At 35.4% G+C, this 26,072-nt stretch overlaps 1 long non-coding RNA gene across 1 annotated transcript; it reads left to right on the forward strand.

Annotated features, from left to right (window-relative positions):
• The first annotated feature begins 875 nt into the window (after window positions 1–875).
• On the forward strand, window positions 876–3,747 carry LOC114300865 (uncharacterized). The gene is made up of 3 exons (XR_003642846.2): window positions 876–1,940; window positions 2,033–2,747; window positions 2,824–3,747. It is a non-coding gene; the product is annotated as an uncharacterized LOC114300865 (long non-coding RNA).
• Window positions 3,748–26,072: the final 22,325 nt, after the last annotated feature.

Raw genomic sequence — 26,072 nt, forward strand, 5'->3', positions numbered from 1 at the left:
CTCATCATATGCTTCCGTTATGGCCCCATTAACGTAAATATTTTGTATGTTTATTTGAGGCCTTCGGTAATCCACGAATTACTGGTCGGTTATGACACAAACTTTTAGGGACGGGTTCGGGTCATGACACTATTTATTTTCCTCTCTCTACACCTAGAGGGAGCTCTTTATCTTCTCCAATCACTCATTCCCACGTCGGAAGGGTTTTCCAGCCAACCCAGCTAGGCAGCTTTGACATTGTTTTGTGTTGTAGGTCCCCAGTTCTTAGATAATACAATCCAATTACGAAGCTTCGATCCATTTTGATATATTACGGGATTTGGTACGCACAAGTCCAATTTCTTTTTAGTTAAGAGAGAACACTAGATAGTGTTGGCCCTTGTTTTGTTTGTTCATTTCATTCATTTTTAAAATTCTTGTGTAGATCATAAAAATAAATAAATAAAAATAGAATGAATTATTTATCAAAAAAATTAGTGAAACATCCCTCTCTAACTTTTGATAGTATGAAAGGTCCAATAGGTTTTTTTTTTTATTTATTTGTTAATGTCCTTTAATAATATTATTACAGAAATTTCAGTTTGTCACGGAGAAATTTCTCTAGGAAAAAAGAAATTTTCCTGTGAAGAGTTGGAAATTTCTCTCCATGAAAATATTGGGTGATCCCAACTACTATGTAAATGTTGTATATTCTTTATCTAATAAAATCTTAATATTAGGAACCTTAAACTAAAAACCCCTGGATAATGGTAGTCATACAATTTTACACATTTGCCTTCATAGAGGTAGGCTCAATGGACTCACCCATATACTTGTCTGGCCCTCTTGGGCTTGGGCTTAGTGGATTGGACTGGCCCAAGGCTTGGATCTGAGATACTGTTCCGTTTTCCAACCGTCGCGTCGGTTTAGTTTCTCCTCGGTTCGGCCTTGGTGGCTGTTTATCTCTGACACACATGCTCTGCATGCATCATTTCACAATGACACATAGCATTGTGGTGTTGGTACGTATAGATCGTATGTCGCTTCCTTGCAGAATGATATGATTTGTATCATCACGTCGATCAAGGGTCATAAATATCCTAAGACCTACCCATTCATTTCTTCATTGGTTCTCTAGTTTTTGAAATCCTAAAAACCTTTTCATTCGGTTCTTGTGGTTCCAATGGTGCTCCACTTCGACGCTTGCCACCATTGCTGTTAGTTCCAGAAGTTGTTGTCTTCTTTCGATTCTAGTTTGCAAGACCTCTGTTTGTCATCGTTCTTCATCAAATCGTTTTAAATTCTTCTGAACCTCTTCTTTTCTTTCATTTTACGGTCTCTATCGTCATTAATGGCCTTAGCACCACTGTTTCCGGCAACTCATGTTATTTCTTTACCTTTCTCTTCGTGTGGCTTTGTCTTTGTCATTCTTGGTCTAGGTTATAGGTAAGTTTCATACTTTAGTTGATACCCTAGAAGCGATGGCCTTGTTCCGTCGTGACTACGGTATTCCGGATGACGTTACTCTTACGTTGGCTAAGATTGATGCCAAACGTATGGGTACAAGAAATACTGATGCATTTTCGGTTGTTGCCATTGTCGAATAAGGGGTTCGGTTCCCCTTAGACCCATTGATCCGCTGTTTTCTACACCAATTTCAATTTTTCCCAATACAAGTTTCTGTGAATCTATTTCACGTCATCTGTGGCGTTTCTACCCTAAACAGATGGTTAGCCTTGAACTTGGATGTCTAGGACATCTTAGGCTGCTACACCCTTTCGCATAACAAAGACCATAGCACATGCTCCTTGGTTTTCATTCTATTGACTCTTACCTTGTCGCTAGTTTGCTCGATTCGGATAAGCATAATGACGACTTCCTGCAAGTTAGTATGAACTAGGAGTTCCCTACTGGAATTAAGTTCCAGTCCAAACAGATGCCTCAGAAGGACGGCTATCCAGGTCTGAATCTTCTGTCTTCGTATTTTGATTTGTCTATTTTTAACTTGTGTTCTGTTTGAATGCTATGCTAATGGTGTCCCCTGTTTTTGCAGAATCTTCTCGCTACCAGAGAAGACCGAATCGTGAAAATACTGAAACAATTAAGGCCACACTACTATACAAGAAGAGATCCGCTCTTGAACTGCTAGATTACCAAGGCACTTACTGAACTACTATTCCCAAGAAAGTGAAGCTTGCTACAGCTTTGCTTGACTCTGATACTGAAACTGATACACCCCATGCTCTATTGGTTACCAATCATTGTCGTACTCATAGCCTCTTTACCGAAATGACTTTTTTTCCTATCCCTAGTTCCACAAGAGATGGATCAATGTCCAAGAGAAGGTTGCTTATGGATTTGAAGGCGGAGGCTTTTGGCTTCTCTTCGGCTCTGGAGACTCCGGAGTGAAGGCCGAGCTGAAAATTCTAATGAAAGTTAAATTGGAGGTGAGAGCTGCTAGCCCCACTACTGCTATTCCGAGATCTGAAGCCCTAACTGCTGAATGGGCTAGGAAGAGAAGGAGAAAAACTGGTAAGAATAAGGTTAGAGAGGCTTCTAGAGAGCCTATGGTTGATGAATCTTTTGAACAGTGGGAAACGCCCATGCTACATCATGGTAGGCCCATTTCAACTTTTGATTCTGTTATTTCATCTAGAGAACTCGAATTTGATTTTACCAAGACTTTACTGCTGCTAGTGGACATGGCAGACCACAATGGACCCCATGATATTCTCATCATAAAGGGAACCTTGCAAATGATGACTATTGTAAGTGCCTTAGTAATCTTTTCTGTTGTTTTTCTGTCTAGCTATTATATTTTCTTATTGTCTCTTGCTACTGCAGTGCATCAGAGGATGCACCTATCCATCACCTATCCTGAAGAATTAGAGAAGGCCGTACTGGAGGCCGTGATAAGTTCTGAAAGGTTGACGATGAATTTAGAGGCTAAGAAGGAGGACCGAAGAACTGCAGAGAGAGAAAATTTTCGATTGAACAAGGTTATTACTTCTGTTGAGAAATCTAATGAAATTTCTGTCAATACCCAGGTCAAACTTGAGGGAAAGGTTGTTGATCTAGAGACTGTTATCGCCTTAACAGCTGTTGAATGTTCAACTCTAGAAGCTAAGTACTGGCAACAAGGTTAGGATGAGGCTGGTGCAACTTATAATGAGGAGGTGCTGGTTTTGCGTGACAAGCTCTTCCTCAAAGGATGGCCGAGTGCCCTAGCTACTACTCAAGTTCCTAAGGAATCCCCTTTGTTACAAGACGTTCATGTTCCTTCAAAGTCCTCAAGTTTGAAAGCTGCTACAACTCTTGCAACTCCGCAATCAAAGATCTGCCCAAGTGTTGGTTTTGCCAACACGACCCCAGAGAGTGATGTTGCTCACAAGCTGGTGGATGCTGGAAAAGGTAGGACCCCAAAGGTTAATGCTGCAGAGGAGGAGGCTAAGGAAGTTCCTGTCTCCCAAGACAGTGGTGTTGTTTATGCTTTTTTCCTCAATGGTGATTTGGACAAAGCTGTGGACCCAGCTTCTGAGATTCCTCCTTCTGATGAAAGTTGAAGTGATCCTTGGGACAATTTCAGGTTTTACATTTTTTTTTTGATGCACTAGAGCTCAGCCTAGTTATCCGATGTGCTACATGATTATGCTTGGATGTAACAAAGTCACAAAGAAGTGTTTTACTCAATTGTTTGCCTCCACTTGGAGCTGAGTAAGGCTTGTGCTGGAAGTTTGCTCTTGAAAGAATTATTCGATTCTGTTCCAACTCTGTTTGCATGATGCAGAACTGAAGCGTTGAATTTTGATGTAGTTGTACTTAAGAGAAAGTCATTTGTGGCGCTGTAAATCATGTGATTTTAAGAAAAGAAATAATCATGTTCAAAAAATTTGTTAGTGCAGTTTCCACCAAGCAATTCTACTTGGCTAAGTTCCGTTTGGTTTCCAAACATAAATTCCACCAAGCAATTCCACTTGGCATGTTTGAATGCAAACCAACCATAAATGCATTCGGTCGTTTCGAAGCTAATTTCGTTCGGTCGTCCCGAAGCTAATTTGTTAGTGTGGTTTCCACCAAGCAATTCCACTTAGCTAAGTTCTATTTTGTTGTCAAACATAATTCCACTTAGCATGTTTGAGTGCAAACCAAACATAACTGCGTTCGGTCGTTCTGAAGCTAATTCCGTTCGATTAAAACCAAAGCTAATTCCGAAAGTCATTCCTTGACTTTGCTAAAAATCTGTTCATTCCTAATGAAGCTTATTTCAAGAGTTATTGCTAACTTTGCCTTAGTCCAAACCACCTTTAGTTTGAACTATGCTTTAGAACTTGGATCTTAAAGGCCTATGTTGATTATCAATCAGTTCTAGCCTTAAGGTTGTACAGGTATTGGAAACAATAGTTCAAGGAAGTAGACAGACTCTTTCCATTAATCAAAAGAGAAATGTATTTACATTTTGGTAGATATTTAGGAAGACGGATTACTTATAATACTTCTTGAGATTTTCTTTTTTCTTAGGCTGAGGTATAGCTTTGCCCTTGAGATCTTCTAGAAAATATGATCTATTTCTAGCAATGACTCTAACCTTATAGGGCCCCACCTAGTTGGGACATAACTTTCTTTCACCAGGAACCCTTTTATGGTCCATAAGGTTTCTCAGAACAAATTCGTCAGGTGTAAACTGTCTTAGGAGGACCTTCTTGTTGAAACTCTTGATAAGCTACTGCTGATAGGCTACAAGGCTGATCAGTGATGCTTCTCTTCGGTTTCTGCTATATCCAGTTCTTGAGCGTTGGCTTCTTTGTTACTTGCATCTTTAAATTATTTTGATCGGACGGTTGGGAGACCAACTTCTAGCGAAATAACAGCCTCTATTTCATAGGTCAAGAAATAGGGAGTTTTCCCGGTTGAGCATTGTACCGTCGTTCGGTAAGCCCACAACACATGGGGTAACTCTTCAACCCATTTTCCTTTTGCACTTTTAAGCCGTTTCTTCACGCCATTAATGATAGTCGTGTTTGACGACTTTGCCTGCCCATTGCTTTATGGATAGCCCGGAGAGGAGTTCCGATATTCGATCTAGAGATCGACACAGAACTTCTTGAAAGTTTTCTCGTCAAACTATGTTCCATTGTCTACAATTAGTACCCTTGAATGCTGAAACAAACCACGACATTCTTCATAACAAACCGCTTTATGTCTACTTCCTTGATACTTGCCAATGCTTCCAATTTCATACACTTAATGAAATAGTCGGTTGCAACGATGAAGAATTTTTTGTTCCTAGTCCCCTGTGCCACCCGTGCTAGAAGCCCGACGATATCCAAGCCCCACTGAGCGAATGACCAAGGACTGGTGAGCGGGGTGAGAGCTTTGGCTGGCTGATGGATTAGAGGAGCGAACCTCTAGCATTTGTCACATCTCTAGACGTATTACTATGCGTTTCTCTACGTCTGTGGCCACCGGTACCCATGGGTTAGGGCACGGTGCACCAACAACCTTCCACCAACATGGCTTCTACAAATCCCAGCGTGAATTTTGTAGAGAACATTCTCGACTAGATTTGGATGCATACATAGTAAATAGGGGCTAAGGTACGAGCGTTGGTATAGTTTCTCAAATGGTGAGATCCAAAATCGAGCTAATTGATGTCGAACTTTGTTAACCTCTTTATTGTTTTCGAGAAGAGTGCCAAATCTCAGAAAAACAAGTATTGGATCCATCTTGCTCGGTCCTAAGTTAGTACAAAAGACCGGATCCTAAAACGTAATTCTTAGTCCTGGCACAAACTTAACCCAAATCTTTCTGGCATCTTTGGTGTCCATTGATGAGCCGAGACAGTCTAGGGAATTAGTATGGTTGTTTTTGTCTCAATTGATTCGTTCTACTCGTATAGACTGAAATTTCTTGATCAAACCTCTGGCCTTGTCTATATACATGGCCTTTTGGTCATATCTTCCTTCGTAGATCCCAGTAAGTTTATTGATAATTAGCTGAGAATCGATTAAAACTAGGAGCTCGTCTATGTTGAAGTGCTCGACACCGCGTAGACCAGCTAGTAGTCCTTTGTATTCCGCTTCATTGTTAGAGATTTTCCGTCAAAGCTTCAAAGTTTGTTTGTAAATGAATCCCTTTAGAGAGATTAATACCACCCCCGTCCCGAGCATCAATTACAAGATGATCCATCAACGTAAAGTTTTTAGATGTCTCCAACGAAGAGTTTTCATGCTTCTGAAGAACTTTGTTTTCCCAGCTTAGTGGTGCGTGGCGCACCAATACCGAGCTGGTGTTCGGATATACGATGCTCAAGGTGGGAGGCGAATTTGGCGACATAATTTGTTAAGACCTAGGCCTTAATTGCGGTTCTGAGCTAATACCGAATGTCAATTTCGCCAAGCTCAACCACCCATTTCGCTATTCGACTTGAGAAATTGGCTTGGCTGAAGACAGATCTGAGGAGGAACTCAATAAGGACGTTGATGATATGGCCCTAAAAGTAGTGTTGAAGTTTCCTCGATGCGATGAGCAGAGCATAAGCTAACTTTTCGAGTGCTAGATATTGCATCTCGGTATCCAAAAGAATCTTGCTGATGTAGTATACCAGTCTCTGTTCCTTTTCAATATTGTGAATCAATACCGCTCTTACTGCATGATCTGAAACTGCCAAATACAGGTATAGTGTTTTCCCTGGTTTTGGAGTGGAAAGGAGAGGTGATGAACTGAGGTACTTCTTAAGGTCCTACAGTGCCTCGATGCACTTAGGTCCCCATTCAAATGATGCATTTTTTTTTAGAAGTTAGAAAAAAAAAAAAAGGCTTCATTCGGTCGAGGATCTACTAATAAGTCAGTTCAGCACTGGCGCCATCCAGCCAATTTCTGAAGTTCCTTGGCCTTCTTCGGTATTTCTATCTCTTGAACCGTTTTAATCTGATATGGATTCGCTTCATGGAACTTAGATTTGTCTACCTCATTTTCTACAACTTCACGGGGTTTTCTCCAATCCACTCTTTATCGGTCCCCACGGTTCGGCTGCTCAATTGATGCCACTTCAATAAGAATTTGATCATCTTCAAGACAAGCGTACTGCTCAATCCTAGCTTGTAAATCCTTTAGGGTAGTGGCTCGGCACTTAGTAAACACTATCTCAATTTACTTCTAGATGCAAACCGTGTTTGAAAGACATCACTGTTATCTGCTCACTGCAAACGTTCTTCTCTAATTCATTATACTCTCTCCAGTACCTCCTTGCATAATTGCGTAATGTTTCCTTCTTTTCCTTTCGGAGGCTAAACAAGGTGTCTAACTCCTTCGAGATTTTGGTGTTGGAAACGAATCTAGCTAAAATTTCCTTCAAGAGTTGTTTCTAGTCATAAATCGATCCAGTAGGGAGGTGATCGAACCATCAAAGTTTGGATTCTCCTAGGCTGTACAGAAAGACCTTGCACATGAGTGCATCGTTTCGGTTCCACAGAGACATCATCTATCGGTAGTGGCTGATGTGTGTGAGTAGATCTGAATTCCCATCATGTGGTGTGAACTTCGGCGGGGTGAATTCTTAGGAAGTTCCAAGGCTTCAATGTTTAGAGAGAAAATAGAAGAGACGAGCTGATCCAGTGCTTGGTGCTCCCTCTGATGAATAGTGTGATCGAGATATTGTGCATCTCGTTCCCGCTGTTCATTTTCTTTGTTCCCGATCAACCAAGTACAGAGATCTTGGGGACAAAGTGGATACTCCGTATGTTACTTGACCATTTTCTGTATTTTTACCTTCTTTCGACGTGAACCACGAGTATGGCTGCTCGCTGCTTCACTGTGTACCAGAATTGGCTGACTTCACTGCCCAGAGCCATTTATAGAGTTATCCTTCACCAGTGGTTCTAGAGATAAACTCCTCTGGACGAGAAGGTTCTGCGTCGGTCCTTTTCTCCATTGGGTCGCCCATCATCTTTTTAAGTTGTGCCTTCAGTTCTTATATCTCCATCTCCATAGAATCGATAATACGATCTCTATAATCCTTTTTCAATATGAAATGATAGGAGAAGCCACCAACAAAAGGCTGGCGATGCTCAACAGAATCTAGAGTCCGATTATTATTTTTGGTCTATTCCTCTAGAATCGTTGGCAGCGCCAGGCCTTTGTCCTTCGTCTTCTCCGTCAATGGAGTTGATGCAGAGGAAGGAATGTTCTCAGTTTCCATTGCTGGAATCAGATATAGAGCTTAGAAATGAAGAATCCATGCTCACCGCACCAATTATGTGTACTGAATCCCGCATTATATGAAAGTGAATCGGAGCTCCGCAGCTAGACTTGATTATCTAGGAACTGGGGACCTGTAACACAGAACACCGTCAGAACTGCGTGGCCGAGGTTGGCCGAAAAACCCCTCTGGTGTGGGAATGAGTGATCAGAGAAGATGAAAAGCTCCATATAGGTGTAGAGAGAGGGAAAAAAAAGAGTGTTTGAGTTTATATGTATTGAATCAAGTTGTATTAAGTTAAGTTCCATTAAGTTACCTTCAATGTGAAGAGAGTGAGGCTTATATAGAAGACTTTGCTTGTTGCCCAAAATGGTTTCATGGAACTTTAGTGCCTCAAGGCTTTCTTTAACATTACTCAAGATGGAGGACCATAAGGTAGTTAGCATTGACATATGTGTTCATTGTAACCATGCATATAACAGATCACATTCCCTCTATCTAACTATTTCTGTGATTCTATGAAGGGGGACTAGCTGAGGTGGTAGCTTGCACATGCATTTGTTCACACCTTCCACTTTTCTCTGTGAGCTTCTCTCAGCTCGGTACTGATGTGCCTTGGCTCGGCCTTCTATAGGATTGTTTGTAAAGATGGGCCGGCCCATTTAGATATCTCTGTGTGGGCTGGGCCCACTGATGATGGGTTTAGCCTATCAGTTCGGTGTTATGAATTAGATCCAACAACTCGGCCCAATCTAGCATCACGGCTTGGGCTGGCATTTCCACTGCATGTTAGGCCCAAGTGCTTGAGGATTTGGGAAGATCATTCTTCATGGAAGTGGGCTTAATGGACTAACCCATAAACTTGTCTGGCCCTCTTGGGTTTGGGCTTGGTGGATTGGACTAACCCAAAACTTAGATCTGATCCGTTTATATTCTATCCCTTCAAGACTCTGTATATTTTCATGTTCCCAATTATTTGATACCTCTGCAACCACGCAATGAGCCTCGTGCGTATAGTGTCACTTTCAAAAATCCAACAAAGATTATATGTAAGTTCTCTCATGCATCTTAATCTTCATCCAAATATATGATTAATAATGGATTTCTTCCACCATCTAAAAATAAAATAAAATAATGGATTTCTTCCAATGCTTTGTTAATTAAAAAAAGTAATAATAATAACATGACATTCATCTTCCATATCTCTTGTAAGATTTATAAATTTGAAATATTTTTACTGTATTCTATGTGTTATTAGTTTTTGATAACTTGGTATCTAGTCTAATGAACTAATTAAACAAAGGACCGATCACGCTGTCTACTAGCGGAGGCCATTTAAAGCTAGAAAAAAACTCTATATGGACCGATCCCAAAAAGAAGTTTGCAACTTGAAATTTTCTAACTTGAAACCTTAAAGAGGGCACACAGCCTTGACCACTCAAACAACCCTTGAGATTTTCATATGCTCTTGTTAACTAGGGGTGTAATTTTGGCCTGTGACTCGCGGGCGGCCCGAGGTGGGCCCGTCCCGTTAAGGCCCTTTTAGGCTCGAGCCTAAGCCCAGCCCGAGGCCTTGGACCAAGGCCTAGGCCATCATTTTGAAGCCCGGCCTGACCCACTGGCTCAGCCGGCCCACCCGAGGCCTAATGTTATTTTTAATGAAAAATAATAAAATTTTGGTAGAAAAAATTACAAAAAATTTAAAAAATTATTTAGGCCCGCCCAAAGCCCAAGCCTAGGCCCAAGCTTAGGGCCCGACCCATTGGCCTGCCCAAAGCCTGAATACCCCTGGGCTTGGGCCTGGGCCTAGTTTTTTGGCCTGCGGCCTGGCCAGGCCTATTTTTTGCGAGAGCCCGCAAGGCCTGACATGGGCCGGGCCAAAATTACACCCCTATTGTTAACTCACAATCTAGTGAATTTGATTCCACAAGTACTAAAATTGATGGATTTAAAAATTAGCAGATAGATATGATGTAATATCGATCCAATCAATTCTTATTTCTTACTTTGAATGGAAGAAAATAAAATCCAAGTGCCATAATTTGCATAAGTTATGCATGTTATACATACACTACAAAAAAATTAAGGTTTTAGAGACTAAAATTTATGGACAAAATTATTTTTTAGGGACCAATTAATTTTGTTGCGAAAAGTGTCGTTATTATATTTTTAACAACAAAAATTAGACATTAATGCTGAATTATTATCTTTTTGGGACCAAATTTTTTGTCTCAAAAAATAAACTATTTTGAGACCAAATTATTTTGTCCCTAAAAGTCTATTTATTAATGACATTTGTAAAATTTTGTCGCTAAATGCCTCAGTTTTGACTTTTCAGGATGACCTTTTAGCGATATCCTCATGGCGTTGGAAATTAGTCTCTAAATGTCTTTTGCAACAAAATTTTCACTTTTAGAGATCAAAATGTTTGGTCTCTAAAACTCTTATATATTGTAGTGATAATTTACATAAGTACCATAATTTACTTATTTTTTTGTTATTATAATGTCCCACGTGTATTTATGTAATGTGGATCCATAAAATCTGAGAAAAAAACCTATTTGTATGACATTACTCAAATTTATACTATATATAGTGGCTACAGCCTTACAGGTATTTTGGCCAGAAAATATTTGCTTAGTTTGTGATATTTTGCAAGAGGTAGCAAAAAAATCACTGAATATGTCATCTACTCAACCAACCATAGTTATTTTTATTTTTATTTTTTTGAACCGACTCAACCAACCATAGTTGTAAACTACATTTGATCACTGAATAATGGCAAAGACAACCTTACCGCGCAAGAAAGAGAAGGAAAAATATTAATTACTAAAATCATAACAAAATTTTCTTGCAGATGAATGTGACATCTTTTCTACATCACAGCGTAATTTAATAACATATTTAATAATAAAATACATTGATTTACATTTATTTTATATGACACTGCTTAGTAGGGAATGATGATTGACAACATAGATTAGGTATTGCAATTATTTCACGTGAAATATATATGATATGATATATATTACCTGACCGACGTGGATTAGGTATTGCAGTTATTTCACGTGGAATATATATGATATATATTACCTGACCGACTTGGATTCACATGTTACGACCAAAATAGTCGGCATGAATAATTAATTTTCATAAAAAAATATGGGTAAATTAAAAACACACCCCCTGAGTTTTATTTAAATTACAAATTATCCCTATAGTTCTAGAAATTACATTATGCCCCTTAAGGTTTTTAATTTCATAACAAATAAGTCATTTTATTAATAAATTATCCAGTTAATTTACAATTTTTAATAATGTTAAAATTTTATTTCAATTAATAATTCAGATAATTTTATTATTGTGTAGGTGAACAGTTAGAAATTTTATTTTTTTAATTAATTTTGTTAAATAAAATTTTTTTACAGGGAGGTATTTGTAATTTTTCAAATCACATGGGACAATTTGTATTTTAAGCAAATTTCAGGAGGTTTATTTGTAATTTATCCAAAAAAATATTAAAGATAATAAATCTATTGCAAATTAAAAACCAAAAAGATGAAAGAAAACACTCGAGAATTCAAACATGTTCTCACATGCTTATAATTACTCTCATGTGAGAACATGATTCACAATAATGATTATAACCATGTTACATGCACACACAAAAAAAGGCTTGATTGTTTTCATAATTAGTTCTAAATCTAATTAGTTCACCAAAATTTCAAACATGAAATGGACTTAATTACAAATAACTTGTTAGGTACACTAATCCCTAAAATAAAAAAGGATAATAAGAGACCCCCATTTGTGAATTAAAGAGATGGTAAGGATAATAAGAGACTCCATTGGTGAATTAAAGAGATGGTATTGACCTTTACTTCAACTAATCCACTAAAAGTCATTGTTAATTGTTAAGCCTGGGGAGGGTGCTAAATAAAATATTTAAAAAGCGCATACGTAGGGTTTAGTTTTAGAATTGTGATTGGAATAAAAAAATTTCAAAATTCATAACTAAACATATAATTCAAAACTACTCAAATCTCAATTCAAAAATTATTTTCAAAACTCATAACTAAATACACGATTCAAAATTCAATTCAGAACTCTTTTTAAAACTCAAAACTAAACTTTTTTCAAAACTCTATTTTAAAAAAAAATTCAAAAAAAATATTTATTTTATTTTGTTTTTTAGAATTATGATTTGAGTGTGGGGTTGTATTTTGAATTATGAGTTTTCAATTGAGTTTTGAAAGAGAAAATGTCTTTGGTTACAAGTTTTGAAAAAAAATTTGAGCTTTATATTGTATTTTGAAATTTTTTGTATTTATTTTTTTAAAATATTTAAAAAAGAATTTAATTTATTTTTTTAGGGTAAATATTTTATATTTTAATGTATATTGTATTTCATACATTTGTGTGCTATATTTTTTAAAAAATATATTTTGTAAATATTTAAAAATTTATAAAATTTTAATTTTTTAATTTAAATATGTTTTTTTTAAAATACTTTATTTTATTGGATAAATATATTTTTTAATATTTTACATATTTTTAAAAAAAATTGATTTTTTTTTAAATATTTAGTTTTTTTAAATTTGAAAAAACAAATTGGATCACCCTATATTTTTACATCATAACAAATTATTTGACCAATACTTAAAAAAATAAAAAAAATTTATTTTTTGAAAAGATAAAAAAAATCTTCAAAAATAAAAATAAACACTAAAAAAAATAAAAAATAAAAAATAATTTTAAAGAACAAAATTAAAAATATTTTTTTAATTTTTTTTTCTATAATAGAGTTTTGAAAATAGTTTGGTTATGAGTTTTTGAGTTATGTGCTTGGTTACGATTTGAGTATGGAGTTGTATATTAAGTTTAAAATATTAAAAAATTAAAATATTTACAAAATAAAATAAAATATTTAAAATTAAAAAAATTAAATAACAATTATATATTCAAAATAAAAAATAAAATTTTCTTAAACATTTTTAAATATTTTAAAATAATAAATCTAAAAAATTTTAAAATACAACTCAAAATTCAAAAACTCAAAAACTTAACGTACAACTCAAAACTCTGTTCAAAACTCAAAACTCTTTTCAAAATACATAACTAAACAAATTTTTTCTTTCAAAACTCAACTCACAACTCCACATTTAAATTACAACTCCACCCTAAAATCATAATTCTAAAACTAAACCAAACCCACCTAAGAATTGTGTTATTTATGCAAAACCAACTCTTCAGTTACTCGCATGAATCACATGAAGACAGGGAAATTAAGGTAGTGAGGCCCACATTTCTTTTATAACTCAAACGTACTTGAGTTATTTATGCAAAACCAACTCCTCAATTATTCGCATAAATCACATGAAGATAGGGAAATTAAGGTAGTGAGGCCCACATTTCTTTTATAATTCAAATATACCTGACATAGGCCACGTTTGGAAAATTGACTATTTTATTTTAGTTTTTAGTTATTTTAATAGATTAAAATATTTGTGTTTAGAAATGCGATTGGATTTTTTTTAATTGAATGTAATGTTTGTAAAAAAAAATAAAACGATTATGAATTTAATGTGACATTTTATCTTATTAACTATTTTAATCTATTTTATTTTTATATTTTATAAATTTTAACCAAAAAAATCTCCCAAACCCAACTTGCCAACCACCGCCATAATCAAGGCTGATTTCACGTTTTATTATACATAGTTGGCCCATCCAGCTAGCTCAATTGGCAATTTTTTCAAAAGGCTGACAAATTGAATGCACTACATGTGTTTTATTTTATATACACGGAGTCCTAGTTTAAGAACATACTTTTCGTAATTTTTAAAATTTTTAACTTAAATATAATGTAAAAACAATTAATAGGTGTGGAATGACTTTTTAATTGTTTATAAAAATATGTGCAAAAAGTAGAGAGAGAAGAGAATTTTTGATTTTTTTATATAAGTTGTTGACTTTTTAACTTTTTTAATAACTTTTTAACTTTTTAATTAAAAAAATTACTTAGTAACAAGGAGATTGTAACCACATCGCCGAAGAAAAAACTATAAAAGTAAAATGGTGGTGCTACATGCACCAATTAATGTACATACTAGTGTACTTACTAGTGTTATAATATTATTATTGACCACATTTATTATGCAAGTTACAAATACTTAAAATCATATAAATGATACAACATCATCTATTAATATATTAATATGTACATTAATTAATACATATAATATTATTCAAAGACTGCTAATTAATCAGTAGCTATTCGTTGAATTATAACAAAGAGACTACTTATCTATGTCATAAAGAGATTACACATGATCAATGCTCGCGAAATAATGTTAAATTTATTATAATTTTTGTCATTTTGTGCTTCGCTGTGGAACTTATCAAAATTTAAATAAAAAAAATAAAAAATAAAAAGTAAACCTACTATTAAAACGAGGTTTAAATTCAAACAGATTTAAACTATTGGCTTAATTATAATGACAAGATTGATAAGCCATTTCATAACGAGAATTAGCCATCATCACTGTCATACCATGTTGGGTTAAATATTTTTTTCATTTGATCGGGCCTGACTCATCTTATTTTTTGGCCTAAAAAATTAATATTTTTTGAGATTTGTCAAGGTCCAACTTGTTTTATTTTTGAGATTAAGATTGGACCGTTTAATCTGATCTATGGGCAGTGGCAGAGGCACATATGGTCCAAGGGGGTCACGTGCCCCTTTGGATTTTGAGAATTTTTTTTTTTAAACATAAAGAAAATATTTTAAATCAAAAAATTTATAAAAATATTATTTAAAGTGAAATGTTAATGATATTTTTAAAATTATAAGAACAATAATGATTTTTTTGATTAAAAATAAAAAGATTATGATAAGTCATATTATTATCTATAAAAAAATTAATATAATAGTGATGTCTATACATACAAATATAATTAATTTCAATGAAGATATGAAATTTATTGAATTGTTAGTTACATTTAACCTGTAGAGTTTATCCTCCATTTGAGGTTTATCCTCCATGTGTTTCTTTCAATTTCTAACTAAAATGACCACTATATAAATTATAATCAAGCAATATATCTTCATTTAAAAAAAAAAATTACAATATGTCATAACTAATATCAGAATGAGTTATAACTAACTATTATTTGATATACAGTCAACTAAAATAACAATCATAAGAAGTTATTACTAAATTATATCTAACACTATAATGTGTTATAACTAAAGACCACAAAAATCATAATTGCGACATATGATGGACATTTTTTTGCAGGATGTTTTATAGAATTTCTCTACTAAAATATATTATTTCTATCTCAACTTATTTTTTTTTTTAATTTTCCAATCTACCTATAAAATAGTTACTCCCCAATATTTGTATAAAATTTAATATCAAATCCTTTCATTTAAAATTCACATTTATCCAAATGAACTCTTAATATTTAAGTTTAGTAATATCTCATTGTTGTTTATTATGAAAAAAAAAAAATTTAATGTTGTCATTAATTTGTGCTCTCTCTTCACTGAATTCCTGACTATACCACTGCCTATGGGCCTATTTTTTGGCCCCGTTTTGATAATTCGAACCGATCAATGTGTAAACTCGTCGAGTACTATATCCCTATAAAAAAAATCACGTTGATCGGATATCGATAGCTATTTGATCAGATCAAATTTATGTCAACCGTTTATTTTTTCACTGTCCATTTTTTTTATACAAATCTGATTCGATCAAATAGCTATCGATATCCGATCAACGTAATGTTTTATAAGGATATATTATTCGACGAGTTCTACACATTTAATTGTTCGGATCATCAAAATAAGACCCAAAAATAAGCTCATGGACCGAACTGAATAGTCAATCTTTATCTCAAATATGAGACAAGCTGGGCCCTTTGTCAATGTAGAACCTTATTTGAAAGTATCTCCATTTGTATAGTATTTTGTGTGCTGTTTTAGCACAACAAAAGTGCCGTTTATACAGATTTGTTATAAGATGCTCCACTATGTAATATTTACTGTGTTAAAATAAACAAATACACTGAGCATAGTTGGGAAGAGGACTGTGAATTAAAAACAATTTAAGCACTAGCATCTGGCTGCCAAGTTCCTTAACTTTCAGGAATTGCTCAGTTGTATGGAAGTCCATTTTGGATTTGGAAAGATGTAATTCTAGAGTTCATAAATTATTCATTGATAACCTTCAATTCATATTGGGTAATGGTAAAATGATTAAATTCTGGACTGATGGATGGCTTTTTAATTCACCTTTGTCCTCCCTATATCCCAGACTTTTTACACTTGCAACTGACAAGGACTACTTTGTTCATCAATGTTTGACTCATCAGAATTTGGGCACTCAGTTGCAGTGGAATATTTCATACATGAGACCACTGAGAGCTTGGGAAGAGGACTTACACCATGATTTGCTTGGAAGGTTGCAGCAGATCCAAAGAAGTAGAGATTCTGTGGAGGATAAACTGATGTGGACTCCCCTTTTCATCGGGTATTTTCATTGTTAAGTCTCTTTATGATTTATTTGAGATCTCTCTTCAGGTGTCATTCTTTCCTATCATGAATTTATGGAAGACAGTTGCACCTCCGAAGATAAAAGCTTTCGGATGGTTGGTGTGGTGGGATCGAATTGCTACTGCAAATCTCCTTCTTAGACACCATATAATCCACACTCTCATCCATTGTGCATTTTGTGGTAATGTAGAAGAATCAACAGTTCATTTGCTAGTTCACTGCTATTATTCCTGGAGGATTTGGTCTGCTATTGTCAATTGGTGGGGCATTTTGTGGGTCTCTCCTGGCTTTATCCAAGAGTTGCTAGTTTGGTGGTTTGGTCAAAAAAGGCAGCATCTGGGAAGTGTTATTTGGGAAGCCTTGCCTTTGGCAATTCTCTGGACCATATGGATTGCTAGGAATGATAAGGTGTTCAATTCCAAGGAACCTAATTGGGTGGACTTGGTGGAAACCATTAAGATCAAGGTGGCGTTTTGGGTAAAGCAATCGTTTAGCCTACCAGAACTCTCAATTCATGACTTTTTATTTTGTTTACATGGCATCAAAGGCTACAGAGCTAGGATCTCATAATGATGTCCTGTATTTTGTTTATCTTTTTCTTTGTATCTCTTCTGGTTGAGTGCTCATCAGCCTTTTTTGGCTTGTGCCTACACATGATTGGGTTCTTTAATAGGTGCCAACATAGTTGGGATGTATTTTAGAACTATGATGCATTTGTGCCAAGTCTTTTTTTGTATTTCTTTTTTATCAATAAAATTTCTTTTCTTTGCTGATCAAAAAATACACTGAGCATAGTCTCTTTTATATTTTTCACCATTCACTAATTTTTAATTTAAGTTGAAGTTACAAAGTAAATAGAATTTGATAATTTTTACTTTTATTCATAAATTAGTGAGAATATGTGAGTATTTCAATAGATAGGTGAGTGAGAATGTCCTAATACATTAATGATAATATTAAACTCCAATTATAATAGAATAGACGCAACTTTTATTATAAAAAATAAATTAACTAAACAAAGGTATAGTATAAAATAGCATTGTGTTATGTATGAGTGCGAAAAATATCAAGTATGTGTACTCTTTCTGATCAAGCGTAAAATTCCTCAAATGGTGTCATATAGCTTGCAAAATAATTCCGGTGAGCTATCTAGCGGGTGTGTGCTGAAAAATCAATCCCTCCGATGCCTAAGTCGATTCACAGGCTTAACACAAGGAAAGCTCTCAAGTATTCCATGTTTTAGGTTGGCCCTGAGTTTTTATATATTCCGCATGGTAGACTTCTATTAAGACTCTAATTCTCTTTCCTAGAATCCCGCTAGGAGTTATCTTCTTAAGACTTACCCTGTAACGCCCTTATCACCAAAGTCTAGTGAAACGACCTAAGTCTTAGGCCGGCAACCGAGCTAAACAAATCCATTGCTCGGTTACACATCAATTATGTAATTACATCTGTCGTATTACTAACTCCAGATATGACCACCGAGCTAAAACTAGAATCAAGACCATGCAAAGCTTGTCCAGTTCGACCATCCATTAAATTCTTCATTTTGGTCAAAGATCTAGGTAGGCTGGTCGAAGGCATAACGGTCTTCTCAACTAGGTCAACAACCAAGCTCCGGTTGTCCGGTTGACATTTTTGCATCGTTTGCCTGGTTGACATTCTTGCAGTGTTTGTCCGTTTGCCTAGTTGACATTGTGCGGCCCAAACTCATCAAGTCGATCAGACTTTTTTCAGGCCCAAAACTGGGCCCATGCTAGTTTAGTCTGGCCTACTATTTCGATACAAATCACCCTCTCATGTTATATCATGATTCATGTGTTATTTTAGCACAACACATATCACACAATTAGAGTTATGTTTTATATTCTGTAGGGCTCACTACAACATATAAACATTTTAGAGATAAAAAAAATTTGTCTTTAGAAGTGAAAATTTTATTGTAAAAACTATTAAGAGACCAATTCTTGTCATCGCTTGTCATCACGAGAGTCATCACTAAAAAGTCGTCCTAAAAAATAAATAAATAAACAAATAAAATAACTCTTCATAACAAAATGCAATAATAATAGCAACAAACAATTAAATGTAATTATTAAAAAAGAGAGAGAGAGAGATATGAATATATATATATATATATACAACGCTTTCAATATGGGATAGGAGGGGATCATTGAGTAATTACCAATAAGTGCAAATAATACTAGTTTTTTTTTTTTTTTTTCTTCTTTGATAACCTGATATTTGGATGTGCTTGCCGCACCTTGATATTTGCATCTTTCACAACTATATCTATTGGTTACGACCCTTCAATTGTATATACAAGTTTTTTTTTTTTTTTTTTTTTTTTTGTTAAAGATAACGTTAGTATGTTAGTATAATTAGATTACAATTGAAGAGTTCGTCACTATTCTATTAGCTAAAATCCTTGACCTCTTACTAACCACATCTTAAAGTGTGACTATTAAACCATTAGGTCACACCCCAGTATGTTGGAAATGGTTATAAAATTATAGGTAAAACCAGAATTTTTTTCCTAAGTTTGGTCTATTTTTTAGGTAGGCCCAGAGCGTTAATTTTCGCGAGTCAGAGTGGTAACGTGTTCTATGCCGCGTTGTGATTCACGTGGTATATTTGGTTGCTCAAAACCATTACCGAGTGAATGAAAAATTGAAACCAAAGTATGTTCCATGGAAGTGGAGTTTTGGTAGAAAATCCTTAAAGGTTTGAATAAGGCTTGTCCCACATTGATTTGGTGAGAAGTTTTGAATGGGTTTATAAGGCATGGGATTGGAACTTGGGGTGTGCTCCAAGGGGTACCCAAGTGTTTTAGAGAGGGAAGTTATGGGCTAGACCCATTGGACCAAAAAATCACCACACGCGCGCCGCCGCCGTCCATTTGGGCGGGTTGGGCTTGTTCGGCCCAATACCTATCTTTTTGGGCCAAAAACATTTGAATTAAATTTTATTTTTTGAAAAATAAAATCTAGAATTCAAATTAAATTGGTCCGATTTTTTTCTGTACACCCAAACAAGGCCTTTTCTGTTTTTATATGTTCAAATTCAAATCCACCCGAATTTCAAACCAAACAGTGCCTTAAACATATTTGTATCTGTTTAATTCAAATTGAACATGTACTGTACCTGTTTAATTCAAAATGGAAAGCCACCAATCCATCTATAAATAGATCAGTCCTTCATTTGATTTTAATATTCAGAATATTCGTACTTAAGAGCTCTGCAAATTTATTCTTCATTTTGTTGCATTATTTTCTTGTAAGAAAGAGTGTAAACACTTAGTGTGTTCGTAAGGCAAACAATTTGTAGTGCTACTATTGTTTGTAGTAGATCATTTCATCTTGGGAGATAGACGTCCATATTCTGAAAGTATCGTGGAGAGGACGAATCTGTCTTAAGGACACAGTGTCAAACACTGGACTTGATCAAATTATTATTCAAGAATTAATCAAGTAAGTTATTTAATTTATTTTCGGTGTTATTATTATTTATTTAAATCAGATTTTAATTTTGTTTTTTGTAACAAAATAAAATATGTTTTTATTTTTATTTTTTTGTTTGTAGTTTGATTTTTGTAATCAAACCAATTCTTTTATTTCCTTTATTTCTTTATATTCTGGTTGTTGTTTAGTACACAACAGAATTTAAACTATTTAAATACAGTGAAGATTGTCCAACACAATATATGTATATACAAGTTAATCACCTATTATTTCTTTTGCCGATCAAGAAAAATAATAATAATAATCATCTACTCCATATTGGTTTCAAACCATTGCTCTTAAAAAGTCAAGCAATGAATGAAATTGGATTAATTATTGGCTTTTTAGCTAATACTCAAAGAATTTATATTTCAGTCAACCAAGTATTTCATTCATATTTTTTCTTCAATAAATTTTTTGAAGGTTTATTTTTGTGTGTGTGTAATTTAGTGCTTTACAAGGCTTAGGTGATTCCACTCTTTCATACACACATCCATTAAGCTAGATACATCACTAATTAACATTCAAATTAACTACAGGCTTTGGATCACTAAAATTGTGTTGAGATGTTGAATTTATGGAAATTTTAGAAAATGAACACACACACACACACACAAAACGAAAAAAAATAAAGAAAAGAAATGGAAGTAATTTGTAAAAAATGAATAAAAAATTACTTTTTATTTCATTCACAAATCCCTTTCATTTTTTTTTTATATTTTTTTTAAGTTAATTTTCGTATTACACACTACAACATGTAAGAGTTGTAGAGACCAGATGTTTTGGTCTCTAAAAGTGAAAATTTTGTTACAAAAGACATTTAGAGATCAATTTCCATTCTTATGGGGATAGTCCCTAAAAGATCATCCCAAAAAGTCAAAAATAAGACTTTTAGCGATAAAATTTTGAAAATGTCACTAATAAATAGACTTTTAGGGACAAAATAATTTGGTCTTAAAATAGTTTATTTTTTGAAATAAAAATTTTGGTCCCAAAAGGATAATAATTCGTCACTAATGTCTAATTTTTGTTGCTAAAAATATAATAACGACACTTTTCGCAACAAAATTATTTAGTCCCTAAAAAATAATTTTGTCTCTAAATTTTGATTTATAAAACCTTAATTTTTTGTAGTGACAATAGATGAAGGAATGAGTGTCACTGTTACGATATGTAAAAGAGAGTGAAAGAGAATATTATATTATGTGTATATTTAACATTGTGTCTCTTACAATACAATAAAGAGGCTTATATAGGCAAGAGCGGGTAACAAGAAAGTTTTGAAAATTTCTAATATAATAAAACCTAATTACAACATCTAATATATTTAGTGAATATAATATATATATATATATATATATATATATGGGGGATTTGGTGATAGACCCTCACTGCCTAATTTGTCTTTCAAAATGACAAGAATTATATAGGTACTTTCAAAATCCCATAATATTTTAAAACTTGTTTCTTTTACTATATTACTCTCAAATCTATCAGCTCTCCTATTAAGTCATCCTCACAGTGTATTTCAAAGTAAAATTTTACTTTGAATCATAGTAAAGTTTACTATGATTTAAAGTAAAATTTACTATGATTCAAAGTAAAATTTTATATCGTTAAGCAAATCAACATGTTTTTAACCAGAGTAAAATTTTACTTTGAATCATAGTAAACTTTACTTTGATTCAGAGTAAACTACTCTGAATCAAAGTAAAGTTATTTTATATCGTTAGGCAAATCAACATGTTGTAGACACCCCATTTTGACCGTTCTCAAGGTTTGGACGTCATCGTTTGAACACGCGATGATTATCCATGCTTGTGTTTGTTTTGAGTTTCGAAAAGTCTTGGCTGCGCGCCTTGCCTTAGAATCTCTTAACTTCTCTGTTTTGTGCTTGATTGCACCAAGAGCTTGTGGATGTGTTCCTGAGGGAAGGGGGTAGCCTGTCGACCAAGTCTCTTGCCCACCAGCCGCCTTGATTTTCAATCGGCCAAATGTGATGGCCGGCCGACCAATTTGACTGCCGGTCGACCACTTTGATAGCCGGCCGGCCAAGTGTGGTTTTCAACAGATATTTCTGTAGACAGCTGGCAGCTGTCATTCTAGGCCATACCCCAGCCCATGCCTGGACGTGGGTGTTCTGAGGAGCTGCAGATTGATACATATCTATATCAATCAAGCTCTCTCACATAAAGAAACAAAAAAGGAGAGGAAAAGGAGAAAGAGATATACAACTTGGAGCAAAAAAATCCCTCTCTCTCTCTACATTTTCTGTCTCTCTCTCTAAGGTTTAGGGCTTGTTTGTGCTCAAAAGTGCATTTTCTTTGCACTTTTGCATACAAACACCTAGTTCTCTACTCCCCTTATTAAGCTGAGATCCTTGGAGGTGATTCTTGGGGTGATTTGAAGCCCTTTTTTGGTCCAAAAGTTGCTGATTTGCTGCTGTGCTACAAGGGTAAGACTTTTGTCCCTTTTTACCCCATTTTTGCAAAGCTTTTTAGCCTATCTTGCATCTATTTTTGAGCTTAGCATATAACATAGAAAAGCCTTGTTTTTGAGTGCTCTAAATAGTTTGTTAAGGGTGTTTTAAGCTTTGGGGTTGTTTGACCCCTCTTAAGGCTTGTTTGGCCTCTGTTTTGTGCCATTTCGGTTGAGCTTCGGGACCATTGTGTTTGGACCTCCTCACCACTGAAATCTTGAGGGATTTTAGAGGTGAGGATGATACCTTGAGGTCCTAAGAAGGAGAGGGCCACCCCCTCTTCTTGTTGTCCTTGAAAAAGGCTATTTTTTCCTCTTGAGGGAGCATCTTGTTTAAGTGTATGTTGGCCATGCTTCAACTAATTTTTGTGCTTATTATGTCATAATATGCCTCTATTTTTAGTTGGTTTGGACACACCTTGCATGCCTTGCATACATGTCTTGTAATGCCACATTTTTGCCTTAACATGCTTTAGGTGTAGACCCTTGTTCTAGCATGATTTAGGCTTAGCCTTGTGAAGCTTACATGCATATTTTGATGTGCTAAGGGACTGTTTTAGGTCATTTGAGTCATTCATGTCTTGCTTTGTACAACTACCATCCAATCCCTCTTGAATGCCTTAAGCTTTGGCCTCTCTAGCATGCATTACTTGCATTGTTTCAGTGGTTTGGAACCACTTATCATGTTATTTCAATCCTTATAACATGCTTGTATCCTTGCCTTTGATGCCTCTTTGATGCCTCTAAGAGGTTGTGTTGTATGCTCCATGTTTAAGCATTTGTGCATGCCTCCATGTGTAGATCATTTAGATGCCATCTAGGTGGTTTTTAGGACTTGCCTTAACATGATTTGGGACTGTTTTGGTCCACTTTGGTCATTTGCTTCATGTGTCATTTAACCATATTTTAAGTTCTTGGGCTTGGTTGCATGCCTTGCTTGCATTGGTAGTTGGACTTGGTATCATCTTAACATAATTTTCAGAGTTTGATGTGCATGCCATTTGTCTATGATTATCCTCTTTTAAGTGTGCTTAAAAGATGTTCTTTAATGCTTAAGCGTTGGGCCATTTTTGCATGCATTGTTTGTGTGTGTATTTGCCTCCATTCCATAGCATTTTGGCTTCCTATTTAGACATGGCCGAGGCTTGTCCATATTGGTCTAAGTCCACCTTTCGCATGTTGTTCAAATGTGATCACATTGCTACATGCTTGCATGCTTCGGTTGCATAATGTTTGCATACTCATTACTTGCATTGTTGACACATGCTTAGCTATATTGCATTTTGTTGCATGCTTCCCCCATGTTCATGTTTGCATGCTTGCCCTCATGTTCATATAGCATACTAGTTTGCATGCCTAGGTTGCATTCCATCTAGCATGCATGCCTTGTCCCTTGATCTAGTGATAGGGATTGGGCCTTGGTTTGTGTGTGTGCATTGCATTTGAAATCAAAATGCATACTTGGTCCCATGGGCCATCATGCATGGAAATGCGTGATTGGTGGCCTGAGAATCGAGAACCATGTCCCTTTGAGTCATAAACATGATAGGGGATATGTTGGTGCATACATATGCTTGAAATACATTGCCATGCCTTGCCTGCCCTCTGCTGCTGTCAAACAGGTTTCAGTAGGAAGAATTGGCCATCCGGCAGTGTTGGGTGCCGATCGACAAAACAGGTTTGGCTGAGAGCATAAGTTTATGGCCGGTGACCATTCTCCATGGCCGGTGGTGTTCTCGCTCAGCTAGTAGTGTTCCACAACACTCAGAGAAGCAACCTTGGGAGTTGTGCAATTTTCAGAGAAGCAGAACAGTCAAAGCAGAGGCAAACTTGTGCATGGCGTTAGATTTTCGAGCAAACCTGAGCACGAGCGCATTGGATCCTCTTCTCGAGGCCTTTACTGCTTTCTTAAGCTTAGTTAATTTGCTTAATTAATTAGGTGGTCTGTAATAATTAATTAGCTTGTAGGTTAATTAATTTGTATTACTCTTTTGGTCCCTCCGAGCGAGGGTGAATTTGTAATAAGTGTGGGTGCGTGTGTGCATGTCTTCCAACCCCCACTTCTTTCTTCCTTTTACTTACCTGCTTTGATGGTTAGTATTAGGACATGTTTACTTTAGCATACCTTATGCTATGCATGCGTGCATCATTCATTAGTCTTGCATGCACCAGGCTCGGCGCATCATACTAACTGCATAAGTATTTCAAATCTAACTTGAATACGTGCTACTTGTGCATTTTCACATGTCAGTTATAGACTAGCCGAGCCTACTCTAGTGACATTCCGTATGCGTTGCATTAGCCATCTTAAACTAGGATCATGCATATGATTACTAACTAGTTTCTGTTTTGGCTTGGAATACTCGGTAAGCATTTATGCTTTAGCATACCGCATGCGTGTGAGTGTTGCCATAACATCATGATTACCATGAGGCTAGCTGCTTATGTGATATAACTGCTTGAATGCCTGTGGGTGGAGGTCGAATTACCTAAATTGGAATAATGCATTAAAACTGTGAGTTTTAAGCCCACTAGATAGTGGTAAAACCATCTTTTTTAAAGCCCACTTGAGGGTGGCAAAATCTGCATTTCAGCCTACTTGCGAGTAGCAAACCATTTTCAAAACAAGCATGAAATGTTTTGTTCCAATTTAGGCGATTTGGTCTATACTTGTTTGCTGTGCGCATAACATAGTAATTCGAGGCTAACAAATGGAATAAGAACACATAACGTTTTCAAAAACGGATATCACGGTTAGTAGAGGCCGATCTTCGGATCGGGCGAAAGGGGGTGCTCATAGCTGACCTTCCCCAATCGTACCCAAGCTCCCGAGCCGAGGCAACTTTGGTGATGACGGACACGTGGCCTTTGGCACCGAGTCAGGGTTTCCTAAATTCCCCATAAAAAATATTTAGGTGGCGACTCTGTATCTGGCAAAGCAGTCCATGTTTGGCACTTCTTTTCAAAAATCTGTTTCTCAAAACGATTTGCCAGATTTAGACTCTTTGGTTCAGATTAAGAACCGTGACAATTTGAGAGTCCTGAACTGTAGTAGACCCGCAAAACGAACAGAATGGGACTCATCCTCCAGGGGCGTTCGGGGACGCCTACACATGTTTTTAACCAGAGTAAAATTTTACTGTTTTAAAAAAATAAAATACATAAATGAATGAACCAAAGTCAAATTTTATTTTAGATCTAAATAATAATAATAAAAAAAAGGCCAATTGATATGCATTTACGCTCCAACCCCAATCACACCAATGTCCTACACCTCAAACAAATCAGAACTCACACAACTCATATAATCATTCATCATCATCAATATCATCTTGAAAATCTCTTGAATTCTATGAAC

This window comes from Camellia sinensis, chromosome 6 (genome assembly GCF_055761805.1).
Source record: "Camellia sinensis isolate YWXY chromosome 6, ASM5576180v1, whole genome shotgun sequence".
Taxonomy (NCBI): Eukaryota; Viridiplantae; Streptophyta; class Magnoliopsida; order Ericales; family Theaceae; genus Camellia; species Camellia sinensis.